Source organism: Sander lucioperca, chromosome 5 (assembly GCF_008315115.2).
Source record: "Sander lucioperca isolate FBNREF2018 chromosome 5, SLUC_FBN_1.2, whole genome shotgun sequence".
NCBI lineage: Eukaryota > Metazoa > Chordata > Actinopteri > Perciformes > Percidae > Sander > Sander lucioperca.
Genome location: NC_050177.1, coordinates 32,674,623 through 32,694,622, shown reverse-complemented (window position 1 = coordinate 32,694,622; position 20,000 = coordinate 32,674,623). Strand labels below are relative to the sequence as shown.

The 20,000-nt window shown below is 41.6% G+C and overlaps 1 protein-coding gene and 1 long non-coding RNA gene across 2 annotated transcripts in view; both read left to right on the top strand.

Annotated features, from left to right (window-relative positions):
* LOC116067131 overlaps positions 1-2,997 on the top strand; it is a 4,342-nt gene extending 1,345 nt beyond the window's left edge. The window contains exon 3 of the long non-coding RNA XR_004109122.2: positions 2,975-2,997. This is a non-coding gene — a long non-coding RNA (uncharacterized LOC116067131). The remainder of the gene's footprint in view (positions 1-2,974) is intronic.
* The window catches only part of LOC116038066 (NACHT, LRR and PYD domains-containing protein 3-like), a 1,733,742-nt gene that overhangs the window by 224,217 nt on the left and 1,489,525 nt on the right, over positions 1-20,000 (top strand). The window lies entirely within an intron of this gene.

Sequence of the window (20,000 nt, the reverse complement as noted above, 5' to 3'; positions counted from 1 at the left end):
AACATACGTCGGGAGATGATATTGAGCCCCGACAGTTTAATTTTTAGATAACTTCCTATTTGAGCGGTATCGTTTTTCTTCCCAGTCGATCAGTTATGTAACCTAGGCTACATAACCTTATCCTTCCTCATATCTCTAACGTCACCCATCTACGCTCTTACATCCCAGCAGATTATTTGTGTCGCATTACGTGTTTTTGCAAACGGCATTTGTCTTTACATCATTGGTGATGCGGAGCATTGTAGTAAAGCCACTGTAGCAAAGCGCCGTCAGAAGAGTGTGACTCGCTCTGAAACATGTTTTAAACGTTTTTAAAAGGAGTTCCACAGTATTGCAGGTGAATGATGTAAACCCTTTGAAATAAAAGATTATGGATTATAATTCTGATAATGATGATGCTGCAGCCTCAGAATGGGATTAGTAGGACTAAGACTTTTTCGTCCGCAGTGTTGCACCTAAATGAAATAGATTATAGGTTCAATACCATTTCACCAGTAATATTAGGCTATCCTTATGATTAAATATGATATACACTATATTGGAATATATGCATTTACTTTAGCAATTTTCTCCCACGGAAATTCTCTCTTTTGCAGCAGCCGCTGTGTTGTTTTTTTTAACTCGCTGTATGTACGCATGAGCCGACCCGATTGTTTGTGATTGTTACCATGGTAAATCGTAGTATCATGGCTCCATTCATGCTGCCTTTTTATTGTGGTGGTGAACCTACTCTGAGTTGATTGAACCAGTTTCCATCTCAGGGTAAATCAACTCAGAGATCAGGGTTAGACTCAGAGTTTGTTAACCCTTCTACCTGAAATAGGGCCCTGTACTACGAATCAAGATCAACATGCCCTGGATTGATTTCAGTTACCTGGCTTCACCTAACCTAACCACCGCGGTCCCGCATAACCTGTGTCACGACGCTGGTTAACAACTAGTTCTATCAACCCAGGGTTTCCCAATCACATAAAAGAGGCGGAGTTTGCACAGCACGACCAATCACAAACTCTACCAGAGCCGCATGTTTTAAATAAGGAGAGCAAACTATAATTCTACATAAATATCAAGAACAAATACACAGTTTTACAGGCAAAACGCAATACAGTCGCTGCTTCCTAAAACAAAAAATACACAGACAATAAAAAATAGCCGATGTTGTAAATGTGTAAATCACAACGCTTATCAATATCACTTCCCCATCAGTCAGGACCAAGATCTGACCATAATTACACTTGTGCTTTCCATAAACTGTCATTGCTTTAGCCAGTTATTTCAGTTGCAACCCCGGCAGTGGTAAGCGATCGTAAGACGAAATAAAAAAATATAAAAACATATTTCAAACCAATGTGCGCATTGGCAACACACAGCTCAACAAGCCGACAAATAGCCTATAGCCTACGTAATTCCCTCCCATTAAAATCTATATCTTTCATAAAAATATCCATCAGGGAAGGTTAACGGGGTTGTCTGTCTCTAAATGTTTTACATTTTCTGAGCGCACCTCTCTCTCTCTCTCTCTCTGCCTCTCTCTCTCTCTCTCTCTCTCTCCCTCTCTCTCTCTCTCTCTCTCTCTCTGTCTCTCTCTCTGTCTCTCTCTCTCTCTGTCTCTCTGTCTCTGTCTCTGTCTCTCTCTCTCTCTCTCTCTGTCTCTCTCCCTCTCTGTCTCTCTCCCTCTCTGTCTCTCTGTCTCTGTCTCTGTCTCTCTCTCTCTCTCTCTCTGTCTCTCTCTCTCTCTCTCTCTCTCTCTCTCTGTCTCTCTCTCTCTCTCTCTCTCTCTCTCTGTCTCTCTCTCTCTCTCTCTCTCTCTCTCTCTCTTTCTCTCTCTCTCTCTCTCTCTCTCTCTCTTTCTCTCTCTCTCTCTGCGCACCGAGCTCCACCTGCAACCTCCAACGGTGACGCTGTTATCAATCAAGTATTGATAGGTCGGTAGGCGGTGCTTTAACACCGGTTGATCTCTAATCTCCAACATAACCTGCTCCCGACCAGGTTAGGTGTTCAGCATAAGTTACCACGGCGATTTAACCCGGTAACAACTGATCCACCGTCGTGATACAGAAAATCCTGGGTTGAACTTGAAGTTACCTCATTAATGCCAAATCCTGCTTCGTAGTACAGGCCTCTGGAAACATACAGAAATAACAATAACAGGCAACAGAAAAGTCCAAAACCACAACATTTCCAGGTGTTTATACGTCTGTCTGTCACAACCGTGAGGCTGCAGCCAGGAAACTTTACAGCTGTGTAGCTGAGATCTAAATGAAGGCCGAGTTGAAGATGGGGGGGGTCTGAGCAAGGGGGGAGGAAGTAGGAGGGTAGGAAGTAAGGAAGGGCCAACTTTAAGCCCCTGGCCTGATTTGGCCGGTGTGAATCCATCATAAGATGGTCGCTAGTTATTTCCTTTCTCCTGCTGTCAGAAAACAAACCGTCGTCTCCACCAGCATAAAGTCAGACACAACAGGACTCTACTGTTTCCTCTGGGACCTTTCAGAATAAAATGTAGAGACCTAAATGCCTCTGTTACTGTTGTAGTGATGTGTGGAGGAGGAGGAGAAGTGTATTCATGTCATTATTTTACAGTCTACACAGGACAGAAAGGTGAGATTGATTGTCATAATGGAGTCTTGTCTCCATTAGAGGACAGAAAGATGACATTAGTCCTGGAGTCTTGTCTCCATTAGAGGACAGAAAGAAGACATTAGTCCTGGAGTCTTGTCTCCATTAGAGGACAGAAAGATGACATTAGTCCTGGAGTCTTGTCTCCATTAGAGGACAGAAAGATGACATTAGTCCTGGAGTCTTTCCAATGTTCCTGTTCTCCCAGAAAGATAATGAATGACAGAGCAGGATGAGCAGAGAGCAGAAATCATTCAGTGAAGAGATTCAGACTTTATTTCCTGCTTCATAGCTTCTAGTTTCTCCAGCAGCTTCTGTTTCTGGAGATTAAAAAGTGGTCTTCCTCTCTTTCTAACAGGACCCATCAGAGACCAGACCCTGTTGATCCCGAACCTGAACCTGAACCTGAATCCAGCTGTGTGTCCATGAAGAGTAACCGGTCCATGGAGCCACCGCTACTTTAATAAAAGACCTGTAAGGGAGAGGAGAATAGAAATGGAGGAGAGGAGAATAGAAATGGAGGAGAGGCTACTTGAAATGGAGGAGAGAGGATTGATGGAGAGACTTGAATGGCAGAAGGAGAGAATTGCAATGGAAAGTGAAATTGAAATGTTAAGAAGAAGATTGAGGTGAGTTGTGAACATCCAGCAAACTGGAACGAGTCTCATTGGATGTAACTACGTCCCGTCTGGGTTGTTTTTTGTTTTTTTTTGTAATTTTGTGGGAAGAAATTATTGTAGTTGATGACTGAAATGAGAATATTTTTGTAAAATAATTTCCTGTCTCACTCAAAATATCTTTCTGTTTAGACAACATTTTGAAATATTATATTTAAATTTTTTTAAATTCTAATTTCAAAAGAAATACTTATTGAGTTTTGGACAGAAAGTAAAGCATTAATGGCATTTAATTGTTAATAATTAGGCCTACATGCATATTATTATTATTATTAGACCTGAACCTGAACCTGGACCTGAACCTGAACTGAGCTGTGTGTCCTTTAAGAGCGACTGGTCAAATGATCTCTATATTAACTTTAAAGGAGAGCAACCCTCTGCTGAAAACAGGTAAGCTGTTAATATTATAATATTGCTGATTCATTTTCAACTTTTATGTATCCAGAGAAGTTTTTGGAGTTTATTTTCAGCATCTTTCTTTTCACATATATTTATATTCTCACATCTGAAAGCTGTCCAGTAGTCTTCAACTGTAGATCTCAATGTAATATTGGATCTGGTTTGGTCCAATATATTCTCTGGTGTTTCAGCTTTTTAATCAGTTTTTTTGTATAGGTTATTGAACTTTTGAACTGCATTTCATTTCATGTTTTTATTCAAGCACCTCTTCAAAGACACATGAAATGCATCCTTCAAAAGATGCCCTTTTTTCACCCCTAAAGTGATCAGTGCTTGCTTACATTTACACAAACTCTTTCTCACACACTGACACGCACACACACACACACACACACACACACACACACACACACACACACACACACACACACACACACACACACACAAACACACATAGCTCCATAATATAACTGGCATAAATACAATAATTTCATGCCTACAAAGGGAAAATGGTTGATTCTGGTGGAATACAGTAAAAATATCAAATATCTCCACTTTTGTTCAAAATGAAATGCTATGTAAAAAATACTAATGCAATCAAATTAATTTTTTTTGCTAATCTTTGACATATCCAAGACTCTAATCTCCACCAAAGCCCCATCTCCATATTATTCATTATATGGAAAAAAAAAATCATTTTTTGTGTTTGTTTTTTTTTAATATATAATGAAATACTTCAAATAAATAAACGCGCATTTAAAGGGTTACAATCCTGAAAATGATTGAATGTTTGGTAGTTTTGAGCAAAGTAGAAGTTGTTTAAGCAGAAAACAATATTGATATGATGATTTAATAGCAGTTTTTGTGTGCGTGTACATTTTTGCCACGAAGGTGTCCAGAGGGTACAAAATGAATCAATCAAGTATAAAAAAAACATGTAAGAGTGAAAAACACTGGATTTAAAAATTATCACAAAATGAAAAAAAAAAACTTACGTACAAAAAAGCCTGAAGAGGGCATGAGGGTTAATTCTTAGTTCTTTCTGTTGATTCACAGTGGGGTCAGCAGCACCTCCAACACTTTCATGTCAGGGGAAACCATCTGATTCAATGTTGTAATGAACACTTTAAGTCACAGGAAATTACCTTGTGTTTGTCTCTGTGTGGACAGACATGATGTGAGCTAATTCTTCCTGATTCCTCCACAGAGTGGACCAGGAGATCTCAGAGGTTCCCAGTGGTCAGTCTACCCAGCAGCATCAAACACACCTGGACTCCATATTTATGGTCTGTACATGTACAACAACTACTTTTACATCTATTCTCTTCACAATCATCTTCATGCTGCACTTTTCAGACCAGTGGATTGTCAGTCTGTCCAACAAGTATCTGATGTTTGCTTCCATGATTTCGTTTGATTGTGTCATTCACATAATCTTCTGTTCCAGTTGCTGGAGGAGAACATCGGCACTTTTGTGAAGAATGAGCTGAAGAAGATCCAGAAGCTTCTGAGGCCAGATCACCCAGAATGCTCAGAGAGTCAGAGGGAGGATGAGGATGAAGAGCAGAGGAGCAGCAGAGAGGCATTTCTGAAGATCACACTGCACTTCCTGAGGAGAATGAAGCAGGACGAGCTGGCTGACCGTCTGCAGAGCAGTAAGAGGATTTCTCTAAAGATTTAACTTGCTGGACTAATGGGACGTTTACTAATGCCTCCAGAGATGGACCAAAATATGTTCCTGTTTTCTTTACAAAATTACTTAATGAGATTTTTTATTATGTATTCATTCAGGAAGTTCTGCTGGAGTTTGTAAATGTAAACTCAAGACTAACCTAAACAAGAAGTTCCAGTGTGTGTTTGAGGGGATTGCTAAAGCAGGAAACCCAACCCTTCTGAATCAGATGTTCACAGAGATCTACATCATGGAGGGAGGGACTGCAGAGGTCAATGATGAACATGAGGTCAGACAGATTGAAATAGCGTCCAGGAAACCAGACAGACCAGAAACAACAATCAGACATGAAGACATCTTTAAAGCCCCACTTGGAAGACATGAACCGATCAGAACAGTGATGACTAAGGGAGTGGCTGGCATCGGGAAAACAGTCTTAACACAGAAGTTCACTCTGGACTGGGCTGAAGGCAAAGTTAACCAGGACATCCAGTTCATATTTCCATTCACTTTCAGAGAGCTGAACATGGTGAAAGAGAAAAGGTACAGCTTGGTGGAACTTGTTGATCACTTCTTCAGTGAAACCAAAGAAGCAGGAATCTGCAGGTTTGAAGAGTTCCAAGTTGTGTTCATCTTTGACGGTCTGGATGAGTGTCGACTTCCTCTGGACTTCCACAACACTGAGGTCCTGACTGATGTTACAATGTCCACCTCAGTGGGTGTGCTGCTGACAAACCTCATAAGGGGGAAACTGCTTCCCTCTGCTCGCCTCTGGATAACCACACGACCTGCAGCAGCCAATCAGATCCCTCCTGAGTGTTTTGACATGGTGACCGAGGTCAGAGGGTTCACTGACCACCAGAAGGAGGACTACTTCAGGAAGAGATACACAGATGAGGAGCAGGCCAGCAGAATCATCTCCCACATCAAGACATCACAAAGCCTCCACATCATGTGTCACATCCCAGTCTTCTGCTGGATCACTGCCACAGTTCTGGAGGACGTGTTGAAGACCAGAGAGGGAGGAGAGCTGCCTAGGACCCTGACTGAGATGTACATCCACTTCCTAGTGGTTCAGTCCAAACTGAAGAACATCAAATATGGTGGAGGAGCTGGGACCGATTCAAACTGGAATAAAGAGACGAAGAAGATGATTGAGTCTCTGGGAAAACTGGCTTTTGAGCAGCTGCAGAAAGGCAACCTGATCTTCTATGAATCAGACCTGACAGAGTGTGGGATCAATATCAGATCAGCCTCAGTGTACTCAGGAGTGTTCACACAGATCTTTAAAGAGGAGAGAGGACTGTACCAGGACAAGGTGTTCTGCTTTGTCCATCTGAGTGTTCAGGAGTTTCTGGCTGCTCTTCATGTCCATCTGACATTCATCAACTCTGGAGTCAACCTGCTGTCAGAAGAACAAACAACCTCCTGGCTGCCTAAATTCTTAAGAGTCAAAGCTGAAATAAAATGTCTCAATCAGAGTGCCGTGGAAGAAGCCTTACAGAGTCCAAATGGACACCTGGACTTGTTCCTTCGCTTCCTCCTGGGCCTTTCACTGCAGACCAATCAGACTCTCCTACGAGGTCTGATGACACAGACAGGAAGTAGCTCAGAGACCTGTCAGGAAACAGTTGAGTACATCAAGAAGAAGATCAGTGAGGATCTGTCTGCAGAGAGAAGCATCAATCTGTTCCACTGTCTGAATGAACTGAATGATCGTTCTCTAGTGGAGGAGATCCAACAGTCCCTGAGATCAGGAAGTCTCTCCACAGATAAACTGTCTCCTGCTCAGTGGTCAGCTCTGGTCTTCATCTTACTGTCATCAGAAAAAGATCTGGACGTGTTTGACCTGAAGAAATACTCTGCTTCAGAGGAGGCTCTTCTGAGGCTGCTGCCAGTGGTCAAAGCCTCCAACAAAGCTCTGTAAGTGGGATTTATTAATCTGTTTGGATCACATCAGCTGTGCCACTGACACGTCAATATGAAGTTTGCGGACGTATAGTAGCTAATTTTTTTTTTTCACTAGATATTTTAGTTATAACCAGATTAAGTTAGCCAAGCAGTTTGGTGTTTATATGTGTGGTAGTTATTAAGTTTTGGAAAATTCCACGATCTCTACCATTACCAAGCTAACGTTAGCTTAAGATGACTGCCTGACTAACGTTTAACAGGGAGGGACTACAAATGGTATCTGTTGCTTTTCTTTATTTTGAGAGTGAATTGCCCCACAATATGAATACAGTTTGATTATAATTTTTATTTAGTTGGTAACTGTATAATCGCTTTATTACACGAGAGGGTTTGATTTAACGTCATATTATCACTTCAGTCATGTTTAGCTGCTTCACTGTCATGCCAATAATGACGTTAAATCAAACCTTCTCGTGTAATATTGCTTAATTAAGTCACGATTAATTAGATATTTAAACATGCTGAGAAGGGATTTCATATACTGTGTCACCAAAAGTCCAGAATTAACATTTAAACACAATCGGTATCTGTCTTCTTTATTACCGTCCCTCCAACAAAGCTCTGTAAGTTTGATTTATTCATCATTAAATACTCTGCTATCTTTCAACAGGACATTATATAAATAACTTCTTTCTTTCCTGTCATCTCTCCAGACTGAGTGGCTGTAACCTGTCAGAGAGAAGCTGTGAAGCTCTGTCCTCAGTTCTCAGCTCCCAGTCCTCTAGTCTGAGAGAGCTGGACCTGAGTAACAATGACCTGCACGATTCAGGAGTGAAGCTAATCTCTGTCGGACTGAAGAGTCCACACTGCACACTGGAGACTCTCAGGTCAGATCAAGAACAATAATCTTTGAAAAAAAACAGTATTGAAAAATACTTTGGAAACATTCAAAAAATATGAATGTTTCCAAAGTATTTATTCTGATTTAGAATCACTTCATAAAGAATAAAATATGAAACCATTAAAACCAGTAAGGTTAGCCTACGATATTGATACAATGGATCGTTCTGTTGTTAATTTTGATTTATATGGAGGACTTAGTTTTGATGAATGGTTGGAAGAGGGTGAGAAGTGAATCATTGGATGAAACAAAATTTTTAAACTCTGGAGTTAACTGTTACTGGAATAGTTTGGATCACATCAGCTGTTTGGATCACATCAGCTGTTTGGATCACATCATCTGTGCCACTGACACGTAAATATGAAGTTCGCGGACGTATAGTAGCTAATTGTTTTTTTTTCACTAGATATTTTAATTATAACCAGATTAAGTTAGCCAAGCAGTTTGGTGTTTATATGTGCGGCAGTTATTACATTTTGGAAAATTCCACGATCTCTACCATTACAAAGCTAACGTTAGCTTAAGATGACTGCCTGACTAACGTTTAACAGGGAGGGACTACAAATGGTATCTGTTGCTTTTCTTTATTTTGAGAGTGAATTGCCCCACAATATGAATACAGTTTTATTATAATTTTTATTTAGTTGGTAACTGTTGTTGTATAATCGCTTTATTACACGAGAGGGTTTGATTTAACGTCATATTATCACTTCAGTCATGTTTAGCTGCTTCACTGTCATGCCAATAATGACGTTAAATCAAACCTTCTCGTGTAATATTGCTTAATTAAGTCACGATTAATTAGATATTTAAACATGCTGAGAAGGGATTTCATAAACTGTGTCACCAAAAGTCCAGAATTAACATTTAAACACAATCGGTATCTGTCTTCTTTATTACCGTCCCTCCAACAAAGCTCTGTAAGTTTGATTTATTCATCATTAACTACTCTGCTATCTTTCAACAGGACATCATATAAATAACTTCTTTCTTTCCTGTCATCTCTCCAGACTGAGTGGCTGTAACCTGTCAGAGAGAAGCTGTGAAGCTCTGTCCTCAGTTCTCAGCTCCCAGTCCTCTAGTCTGAGAGAACTGGACCTGAGCAACAATGACCTGCAGGATTCAGGAGTGAAGCTGATCTCTGTCGGACTGAAGAGTCCACACTGCACACTGGAGACTCTCAGGTCAGATCAAGAACAATAATCTTTGAAAAAAAACAGTATTGAAAAATACTTTGGAAACATTCAAAAAATGTGAATGTTTCCAAAGTATTTATTCTGATTTAGAATCACTTCATAAAGAATAAAATATGAAACCATTAAAACCAGTAAGGTTAGCCTACGATAATGATATAATGGATCGTTTTGTTGTTAATTTTGATATATATGGAGGACTTAGTTTTGATGAATGGTTGGAAGAGGGTGAGAAGTGAATCATTGGATGAAACAACATTTTTAAACTCTGGAGTTAACTGTTACTGGAATAGTTTGGATAACATCAGCTGTTTGGATCACATCAGCTGTTTGGATCACATCAGCTGTTTGGATCACATCATCTGTGCCACTGACACATAAATATGAAGTTCGCGGACGTATAGTAGCTAATTTTTTTTTTCACTAGATATTTTAATTATAACCAGATTAAGTTAGCCAATCAGTTTGGTGTTTATATGTGTGGTAGTTATTAGGTTTTGGAAAATTCCACGATCTCTACCATTACAAAGCTAACATTAGCTTAAGATGACTGGCTGACTAACGTTTAACAGGGAGGGACTACAAATGGTCTCTGTTGCTTTTCAGAGTTTTTAGAGTTAATTGCCCCACAATATGAACACAGTTTGATTATAATTTTTATTTAGTTGGTAACCGTTAATCGCTTTATTACACGAGAGGGTTTGATTTAACGTCATATTATCACTTCAGTCATGTTTAGCCGCTTCACTGTCATGCCAATAATGACGTTAAATCAAACCTTCTCGTGTAATATTGCTTAATTCTGTCACGATTAATTATCATGTTTCAGACTTGTTTAGAGTAGAGCAGCATGTATTTAAACATGCTGAGAAGGGATTTCATATACAGTATCACCAAAAGTCCAGACTCAACATATAAACACAATTGTTATTCGTCTTCTTATATGACATTTCTCTAAACTTTAAGCTTTATTAAAGTTAAACCACCCTTCTCATGTCAGGATTTAAAATTTAGCAATTTGGAAATCTTTGAATGTTTCCAAAGCATTTTCTTCTCATTTATAATATGTCGTAAAGCACAAAGTATGAACTATGGCTATGGCATTTTTTTTTAAATCGTATGTGAATTTGAATACTTGACATCTTTTTATTCCTCATTCAGTCACAATTAGTTATCATGTTTCCAACCTGTTTAGAAAATGGATTTTATATTCTCTATCACCAACAGGTCAGGATTCATTAACCTATTCAACTGATGACCATTTAACTTTAGTTGATGAAACAGCTGCTTTGTGTCTGTTGATACGATAAACTTGGGCAGTAGTTATTAATTATATAATTATTAATGTCTAGACTCAGAGTTACTTTCCGTGAGGATTTTCATTGTTTACTTTTGTTGTTAAATAATTAAATAGAACAGTTGATTTTAAAGGTGTATTCTAAATCTGGAACAAAATGTAACTGGACAACAAACAAACATAAAACTAACACATGGCTCCACGTGTTGACAGAGGGTTCCTGTGTGTTGTTCTGTGTGTTTGCAGTCTGTCAGGCTGTCTGATCTCAGAGGAAGGCTGTTCTTCTCTGGTCTCAGCTCTGAGCTTCAACCCCTCCCATCTGAGAGAGCTGGACCTGAGCTACAATCATCCAGGAGACTCAGGAGTGAAGCTACTGTCAGCGGGACTGAAGGATTCTCTCTGGAGACTGGACACTCTCAGGTACAAACACTGATGAACAAAAAGGAGATATTTGTGTAGGAAGTTGTAAAGGAGAACATCTCCAGGAACTAAAATAATAACTCCCTCTTGTTAATAATTGATGTAGTTTGGACAGATATCTGCATGTTAAAGGAACTGTCCGTGTTTTGAAGAAACATCCTTTATTTCCCTCTTTCCCGGGATCAAATCAGTTTCAACTCGACAGAGAGGTCCAGGACAGGTTTAGCCTAGCTTAGCACAAATCAATGTGCTTTCTACGCTGTGAGAAGAGTGTGTGGATGAAGCATTAATTTACTCTTTTGGCAGACTCGTTAGCTAGAGGTTTAAAATGTCAGTTGCCGTTGCTGCATGGCTCATGTGCTCGATCAGAGACGTACACTGACATCTTGACCAATTATTGTACAAAGTTCCTCTTGTGCTGGGAGAGTACCGACTCTAAGGTTAAAAAGTCCCTCAAAACGCTCTTTCCTAGTCCCTACTGTGCAAACACAATATATGTGTGTGTTAGAGTGATGTAATTGTGATGTAATTGTAATTGTAATTGTAATTGATGTTTCTCTACAGAGAAAGGTCCACTGTTGCACCAAATGCTTGCCCTTGGGGGAATTGTTGGGTCTCTGTAAATGATAGTGCGGCAGTGGCGCAGACAGCCGTAATCCCGTACGCACTGTGTGTACATTTGTTTCTTTGAGACACTCATCTAATGATGTGTAAATGCGCACATAGTCTGTTCTGCTCTCTGCTATGTTCAGTAGAGTTGAGCCGGATACTCGGCTGAAACGAGTATCCGGTACGGATAAAGCACTTTTGCCGAGTACGAGTATGATACGAGTAATACGAGTCAATATCTGTGCTCGGATTGAATAAAAATCGTTGACTAGCTGACTGTGTCTGCGTTCTGTGATAGGCTTGTCGTCACAGCGCCCCTCCCCTACACACATACAGATGTATTGTGTTGCTGTGTCCCGCTCTGCACAGAACAGCTCTCTCTCCCTCAGTCACTCAGGTCCGCGGGTCTTTTCCGTTAACGTTTAGGGTTTTTTCCAAGTGTATCTCGCTGCAGTCTGCGGGAAGGCGGGGCTTGATGTCAAGCCACATCCAAGTCAGCCATTTTTTTTGCTTACGTCATTCCCCATACGCTCTAACGGACCAAGACAGCCTGGTAGAATTTCTTTACTATGAAGAAAATTATTTGGATAAATGCCATGTTTTTCATTTTGAATCTTTTAATTTTATTTGAAAATGTTATATCTATAAATGTAAATGATATGAAAGAAAACCGAATAGGCTAGTCACCAATTTAAAAATGACATGAAATTATATTTTGAAACTTGGAAAAGGACTGACAAATAAAAAGCCATCTGGACTCTGAACATTTACAATGCCTTACAACCTCTTTAATGTAAATTTAATGCGCCCCTTTTTCGTGTATGTATGTATGCATTTAATGTTTTCATTGTGTTTATGGATCTGTACTTGAATAATAAAGGTTTTTGAAGACAAAAAAAAAAATTTAAAAAAAAGACAGCCTTATAGAAGCTGATATAGTCTCTTGATTCACATTAGATAGAAACTGATGATGTAGGCTAAACACAAACGATATTTCATGCAACAGTGAAGTTTTCATGTAGTTACTACTGATTTCTGATTTTGAAATGATATCCAAATTTGAAAAATGGGTCATTTTAAACCTTGTTAATATTGATGACAATGTGTTCAAACAGAAAACGAGCCATATTTCATTTAATTTAGCCCTCAAAAGTAGAATGGTGTGTTGTTTCGTTATGGACTTTCATATTAACAGCAAGAATTCAGTCACAACCAAATGTACAAAGGGGCGATTTTACTTTAACAATTAACAGGTAAACCAGAAGCATACAGGTGAAACTCCAAAAATTAGAATATTGTGCAATGGTTCAATATTTTAGGCTCAAAGTGTCCCACTCTAATCAGCTAATTAATCCAAAACACCTTCAAAGGGTTCCTGAGCCTTTAAATGGTCTCAGTCTGGTTCAGTAGAATTCACCATCATGCGAGATGCTCCTCGGATATTACCTGCACAGTAACGCACCTAATCTAAGTATTTCAAAAGGTCGAACACACATACAGATGTTTAGATACAGTAAAATCGCTACGTGATTACCGTTATATCCGAGGGTTGAAGTTGCATTTTAACGGGGCAGTGCAAGTTGCGGCTGTGGTTTAGCTGAAGCTAACACAGCCTGAGCTTTCACGTTACAATATAAAAGGTGTTGACCGTTGACTTAGCTAGCACGCAAACAGTTCATTTACATGTCTACGAGCATGTTAGCAAACTACACCAAAAGACAAATAGGAATATTGATAGAAAGCAGGGGAAACTAGTAGGCTACTTCCATACTCTTTAGCATTGGCTAATAAGCAACCTGCCTGCCATCAGATGTAGCTTCCGAGCTAGCTAGCAGCTAGCCCCAGAAGCTCATGAAAACAAGGCTTTCACCGGAGCAGTATTACGTTATTTCCGAACCACTCTTTTCGTTTCAAAGTCGGAAATCAAATGAACGAAAAAGTACACGGGCCCAATTACAGTTCACTGTTGTTGCATGAAATGTCGTTTGTGTTTAGCATACATCAGTTTCTGTCATCTAAATGTGAAACAAGAGGATATCAGCTTTGCTACCGTTTTGGTCCGTTCGAGCGTATGGGGAGACGACGTAGGTTAAAAAAAAAAAAATGACTGACTTGGATGTGGGCGGGTCTTGACATCAAGCCCCGCCTTCCCGCAGACTGCAGCGAGATGCTCCTCGTTTTTTCAGCTTCAGGTTTGTTTTTTACTTCGGTTTGTAGTACTTCCTTATTAACCAGTAGAGTTCTGATAAACGTGGGGTTTGTCCAGACGTGGTGCTTGGTAGAATGGGACTCGCGTTGCGTCTCTGCCTGCCTGAGATTTTTTTTTCTTTTTTAAACCGTCAGCTGGCTCTAAACAGATCTGAAAAACAGCGTCGGACTATTTGATCCGTAGAACACAGTCCCCCCCGCCCCCCTCTCTTGTTCTCTCTCTCTCTCTGTTACACATACACACACACACACACACACACACCTGGTGTGGAAATAAAAAAAAATAAAAAAGAACCAAAAAAATAAAAAAATCACACTGATCATACAAAAATTAAGTTAAAAAAAGAAAGTTATGTTGAGTATGAAAACTCTTGTTCAGAATCAGAATCAGAAAGGGCTTTATTGCCAGTACTTGGCAATAAAGCCCTTTCTGATGCACATACGAGGAATTTGTCATGGTGTTGTTGGAGCATGTCACACATACAAATATAAGAAGGATAAAAAGATATAAACAATATAAGTATAAACATATACACACAGTACGTATTAATAACGATAAAATAAATTTAAATAAATAGTAAAATAAGTTGTGAAGAGGGACGCTACAGCAGAGTAGGTACAGTGGCATGAGGAGCCAGAGGAGTAGTTTGGAGAGAGTCAGGATGGATTCCGGGCCTTGTTAATAAGACTAGTGGCGGAGGGGAAAAAACTGTTTATGTGGCGTGAGGTTTTGGTCCTGATGGACCTCAGCCTCCTGCCAGAGGAGAGTGACTCAAAGAGCTTGTGTCCGGGGTGGGAGGGGTCAGCCACAATCTTTCCAGCACGCTTCAGAGTCCTGGTGGTGTATAGGTCCTGGAGCGGCGGCAGATTGCAGCCAATCACCTTCTCAGCTGACCGAATGACACGCTGCAGCCTGCCCTTGTCCTTGGCAGTGGCAGCAGCGTACCAGATGATGATGGAGGATGTGAGGATGGACTCAATGATGGCTGTGTAGAAGTGCACCATCATTGTCTTTGGCAGGTTGAATTTCTTCAGTTGCCGCAGGAAGTACATCCTCTGTTGTGCTTTCTTGACGAGGGAGCTGATGTTCAGCTCCCACTTGAGGTCCTGGGAGATGGTAGTTCCCAGGAAGCGGAAAGTCTCCACAGTGTCAATTGTGGAGCAACAGAGGGTGATGGGGGCAGGTGGGGCTGGGTTCTTTCTGAAGTCCACAACCATCTCCACTGTCTTTAGAGCGTTGAGCTCTAGATTGTTTTGCTTGCACCACTTCACCAGGTGGTCAGCCTCCCACCTGTAGGCGGACTCGTCTCCATCAGAGATGAGTCCGATGAGGGAGGTGTCGTCCGCAAACTTCAGAAGCTTGATGGACTGGTGACTGGAGGTGCAGCTGTTGGTGTACAGGGAGAAGAGCAGAGAAGAAAGAACGCAGCCCTGGGGGGATCCGGTGCTGATGGTCTGTGAGTCGGAGACGTGTTTCCCCAGCTTCACATGCTGCTTCCTGTCAGACAGGAAGTCAGTGATCCACCTGCAGGTGGAGTCAGGCACACCAATCTGGGAGAGTTTCTCCTGAAGCAGAGCCAGGATGATGGTATTGAAGGCAGAGCTGAAGTCCACAAACAGGATCCTGGCGTAGGTTCCTGCGGAGTCCAGGTGCCGGAGGATGTAGTGGAGGGCCAGGTTGACTGCATCGTCTACAGACCTATTGGCTCTGTAGGCAAACTGCAGGGGGTCCAGGAGGGGGTCGGTGATGTCTTTGAGGTGTGAAAGCACAAGGCGCTCAAAGGACTTCATAACCACAGAGGTCAGGGCGACGGGTCTGAAGTCATTAAGTCCTGTGGTCCTTGGCTTCTTGGGGACAGGGATTATGGTTGAGGTCTTGAAGCAGGCTGGCACGTGACATGTCTCCAGTGAGGTGTTAAAAATGTCTGTGAACACTGGAGACAGCTGGTCAGCGCAGTGCTTCAAGCTGGATGGGGAGACAGCATCCGGTCCAGCAGCTTTCCTGGGATTCTGTCTCCTAAAGAGTCTGTTGACGTCCCTCTCGTGAATGGAGAGAGTCATCACTGAGGTGGGAGGGGGGGTGGAGGTGGAGGGGACCTTTAAGGAGGGCATTGGTGGGGGGGCCCAGGACCCTGCTGAGGTGGGCGAGGTGGAGGTGATGCACAGTGGCTGTAGCTGTAGGGAGGTGTCGTGGGGGATGGTGTCAGGACTGTCCTTTTGTCTTTCAAATCGACAGTAGAACTCGTTCAGGTCGTTGGCTAGGTGTCGGTCATTGAAGGAGTGGGGGGTTTTAGGCTTGAAGTTGGTGATCTGCCTAAGTCCTTTCCAGACAGTCGCAGAGTCATTAGCTGAGAACAGAAGAGCGTTGGAGCTTCTCAGAGTACCGATGTTTAGCCTCCTTCACTGCCTTGCTACATTTGTACTTTGACTCTTTAAATCTGTCTTTGTCCCCACTCCTGAACGAGTCTTCCTAAGCCAGCCTTAACCTTCTGAGTTTGGCTGTGAACCAGGGTTTGTCATTGTTGTAACTCACCCTGGTGCTTGATGGAACACTGCAGTCCTCACAGAAGCTGATGTATGACGTCACAGCCTCTGTGTACTCATCCAGACTGTTGGTAGCAGTCCTGAACACATCCCAGTCAGTACAATCCAAACACGACTGGAGATCCTCCACAGCCTCACTGGTCCACTTCCTTGATGTCCTCGCTACAGGTTTGCAGAGCTTTAGTTTCTGCCTGTAGGCGGGGATCAGGTGGACCATGACGCGGTCAGAGTGTCCCAGTGCAGCACGGGGGACGGCGTGATAAGCATCCCTGACTGTGGTGTAACAGTGATCCAGAATGTTCTCCTCTCTGGTCGGGCATTTAATATGTTGTCTATATTTAGGGAGTTCATGAGTGAGGTTCCCTTTATTAAAGTCACCAAGGACAATAACTAGGGAGTCCGGGTTGGTCCGCTCCACACACAGTATCTGGTCGGCAAGCATGCGCTGCGCGTCCTGCACGTTGGCCTGCGGTGAGATGTAAACACCGACCAGAATGAATGAATGGAACTCACGGGGTGAATAAAAAGGCTTACAGTTTATGGTGAAATACTCCAGGTCAGGAGAACAATACTGCTGGATCACTGTCACGTCGTTGCACCAACCGCTGTTGATGTGGAAACAGATTCCTCCACCTTTAGTTTTGCCGGAGAGACCTGTGTCTCTGTCCGTTCTGAAAAGCTGGAAGCCTGCCAGCTGCAGCGCAGAGTCCAGTATTATTCCACAGAGCCACGTCTCCGTGAAGCACAAAACAGCAGATGAAGAAAAGTCCCTGTTTCCCCTCAACAGCAGTTGTAATTCCTCCACTTTGTTGGGCAGAGAGCGCACGTTAGAGAGGAATATTCCAGGTAACGGTGTGCGTGATCCTCGCTGGCGGAGACGCACCAGCGCACCGGCCCGTTTCCCTCTCCTCCGGCGTTTCGCTGCATGAGCAAAGGTGAGCGCACCTTTGACCAGAATGTCCAAAATTTCCAGTGAAGGGAGAAGAAAAGTGGGAAATAAGACTGATGGTGTTGTTGCCCTGAAGTTCACGAGCTCTTCACTTGTGAATGAGATCCGGGTACCATCGCAAGAAACAGAATTAAAACACAAAACAAAACAAAACAGAGCGCTCCAACACACTGTGTCGCCATTCTGCGGCGCCATCTTGGAGTAATGAAAGTCATTACATATTAGCCATCCACTATTAATCAGAATATTCGTTGTTATAACTCGATCTGTAGATCAGAGGTGGGCCGTCAGGGCCAGCATGGCCTTCTCTGCTGGCCAAGAGATTATCAGAATCAGAAAATTATATTCTTATAATTAAAGGCCTATATATTCATTTCTAAAATAAATATATATATTTATAAATTTCATATGTATTTTATATATTGTATACGCTGCAAGTTCATTTACATTTTTAGATGTAAAGTTAATGAAAGAAAGGTGGGTGTACTTTTTCTTCACATGATGAGCAGCTTATGGATCGCAAATGGATCTGAATGAAGAAACGTAAAAAAAAAAATAATAACTCGACCCTAGCTCCCTCAGCCGAATAGTGTGGGTAACAGATCAATTATGTTGCTCATAATCAAAGCCCTGGAACCATATAGGAGACTTTCTTGTCTCGATCACCTAATTAATACTGTCCTTCGCCACGGTCTGCATGCTGACGCACTGGCCGACAACAGTGCTGCAGATGGGGGAGACACGATGTAGCCCAGTTTACCTCACACTCAAGTCAGTGCAGGACATCCACCCAGAGCTACGGGAGAAGCTGGAGAGGCAGAGCTTGCTCCCCACCGAATAAGGCTAATAAAGTAATGATTGAAAAAACACAAATGCTTGATCAAGGGCCCTGCCCGGCTCGGCCCGATCATAGCGAAAAATATCGGCCTGCTGGTAGGAGTGGGGGGTCACTGTTTTTTAGATGTAGCCAATATTTGATTGCACGTTTTTGAATTTTGATAAATGATGGGAATTGGCCTAATTCAGCTCTGCAGGCGTTGTTGGTGGTTTTTCTGTGTACCTGTAAGATGCTTTTACAGAACTCTAGATGCAGGATTTCAACTGGGTTTTTGTCCAAATGGGCCGAATTCTGGTAGGAAATAGGACCTCACACCTCACTACCATAGAGGAGAATTGGTTCTATTACAGATTCAAATAATTAGAGCCAGATTATAATTGGGATTTTAATGTAGATTTGACTTTTTATTGCATAAAATGCCCTGCGTGCTTTCTCTCTCAGCTCCATTATTGCTGGGTTAAAACTTCCAGTGGAACTTATTTTCAGTCCTAAATAATTGTAATGTGTACAGTGGTCTAATGTATGTGTTCCTAACGTGAAGCTGTATGTGTTTCCCTGAGATCTGGATCTTTTTGAAAAGAGGAGTTAGCTGTTGTTATAGCAGAGTTAGCTGTAGTGTTAGCATAATTAGCTGTCGTCTTAGCAAAGTTTGCTGTTGTGTTAGCCGAGTTAGATATAGTTTTAGCACAGTTAGCTGTCGTGTTAGCAAAGTTAGCTGTTGTGTTAGCAGAGATAGCTGTTGTGTTAGAGGAGTTATCTGTTGTGTTAGAGGATATAGCTGTGGTGTTAGCAGAGTTAGCTTTTGAGTTAGAGGAGTTAGCTGTGTTGTTAGCAGAGTTAGCTATTGTGTTAGCATAATTAGCTGTTGTGTATGAGGAGTTATCTGTAGTGTTAGCATAATTAGCTGTTGTGTTAGCAGAGATAGCTGTTGTGTTAGAGGAGTTAGCTGTTGTGTTAACAGAGTTAGATATAGTGTTAGCAGAGTTAGCTGTAGTGTTAGCATAATTAGCTGTTGTGTTAGCAGAGATAGCTGTTGTGATAGTAGAGTTAGCTGTTGTGTTAGAGGAGTTATCTGTTGTGTTAGAGGATATAGCTGTTGTGTTAGCATAATTAGCTGTCGTCTTAGCAGAGTTAGCTGTTGTTTTAGCAGAGTTAGCTGTTGTGTTAGCCAAGTTAGATATAGTGTTAGCAGAGTTAGCTGTTGTGTATAAGGAGTTAGCTGTTGTGTTAGCATAATTAGCTGTCGTCTTAGCAGAGTTAGCTGTAGTGTTAGCATAATTAGCTGTCGTGTTAGCATAATTAGCTGTTGTGTTAGCACAGTTAGCTGTCATGTTAGTGTAACCCACTCAAAAATAGCCTACAAACAGGATTAGGTTATTTCTAGTTTAATATTATATTATATTAATGTATTCTTGATTACTTGTAGTTATATTTTCTTTGCACACCATATTTGTCCAGTAGGTGGCAGTGGTGGCGCTGCATAGGGGGGGAAAAATGCTACACTGATTTTTAGAGAGAAGAAGAAAAAAAGAGCAACGGAACGATAGCAAAGAATTTCTAATATGGGAAGAAGTTCCACTCTCTCGTTACTTCCGGCTTCTGAACTGGTTGCAGTTCCACCAGAGTTCCATATAGGGGGCGCTCACAGGCCAGTGCAGAATGAATGGGACTCTATGGAGCTATACCCCTCAAAATCCACTTTTCTCAGGATATAATTTTTTGTCTAGTAATTTCAATGTTGTATTTGAAAGGGAGGCTAAGAAAAT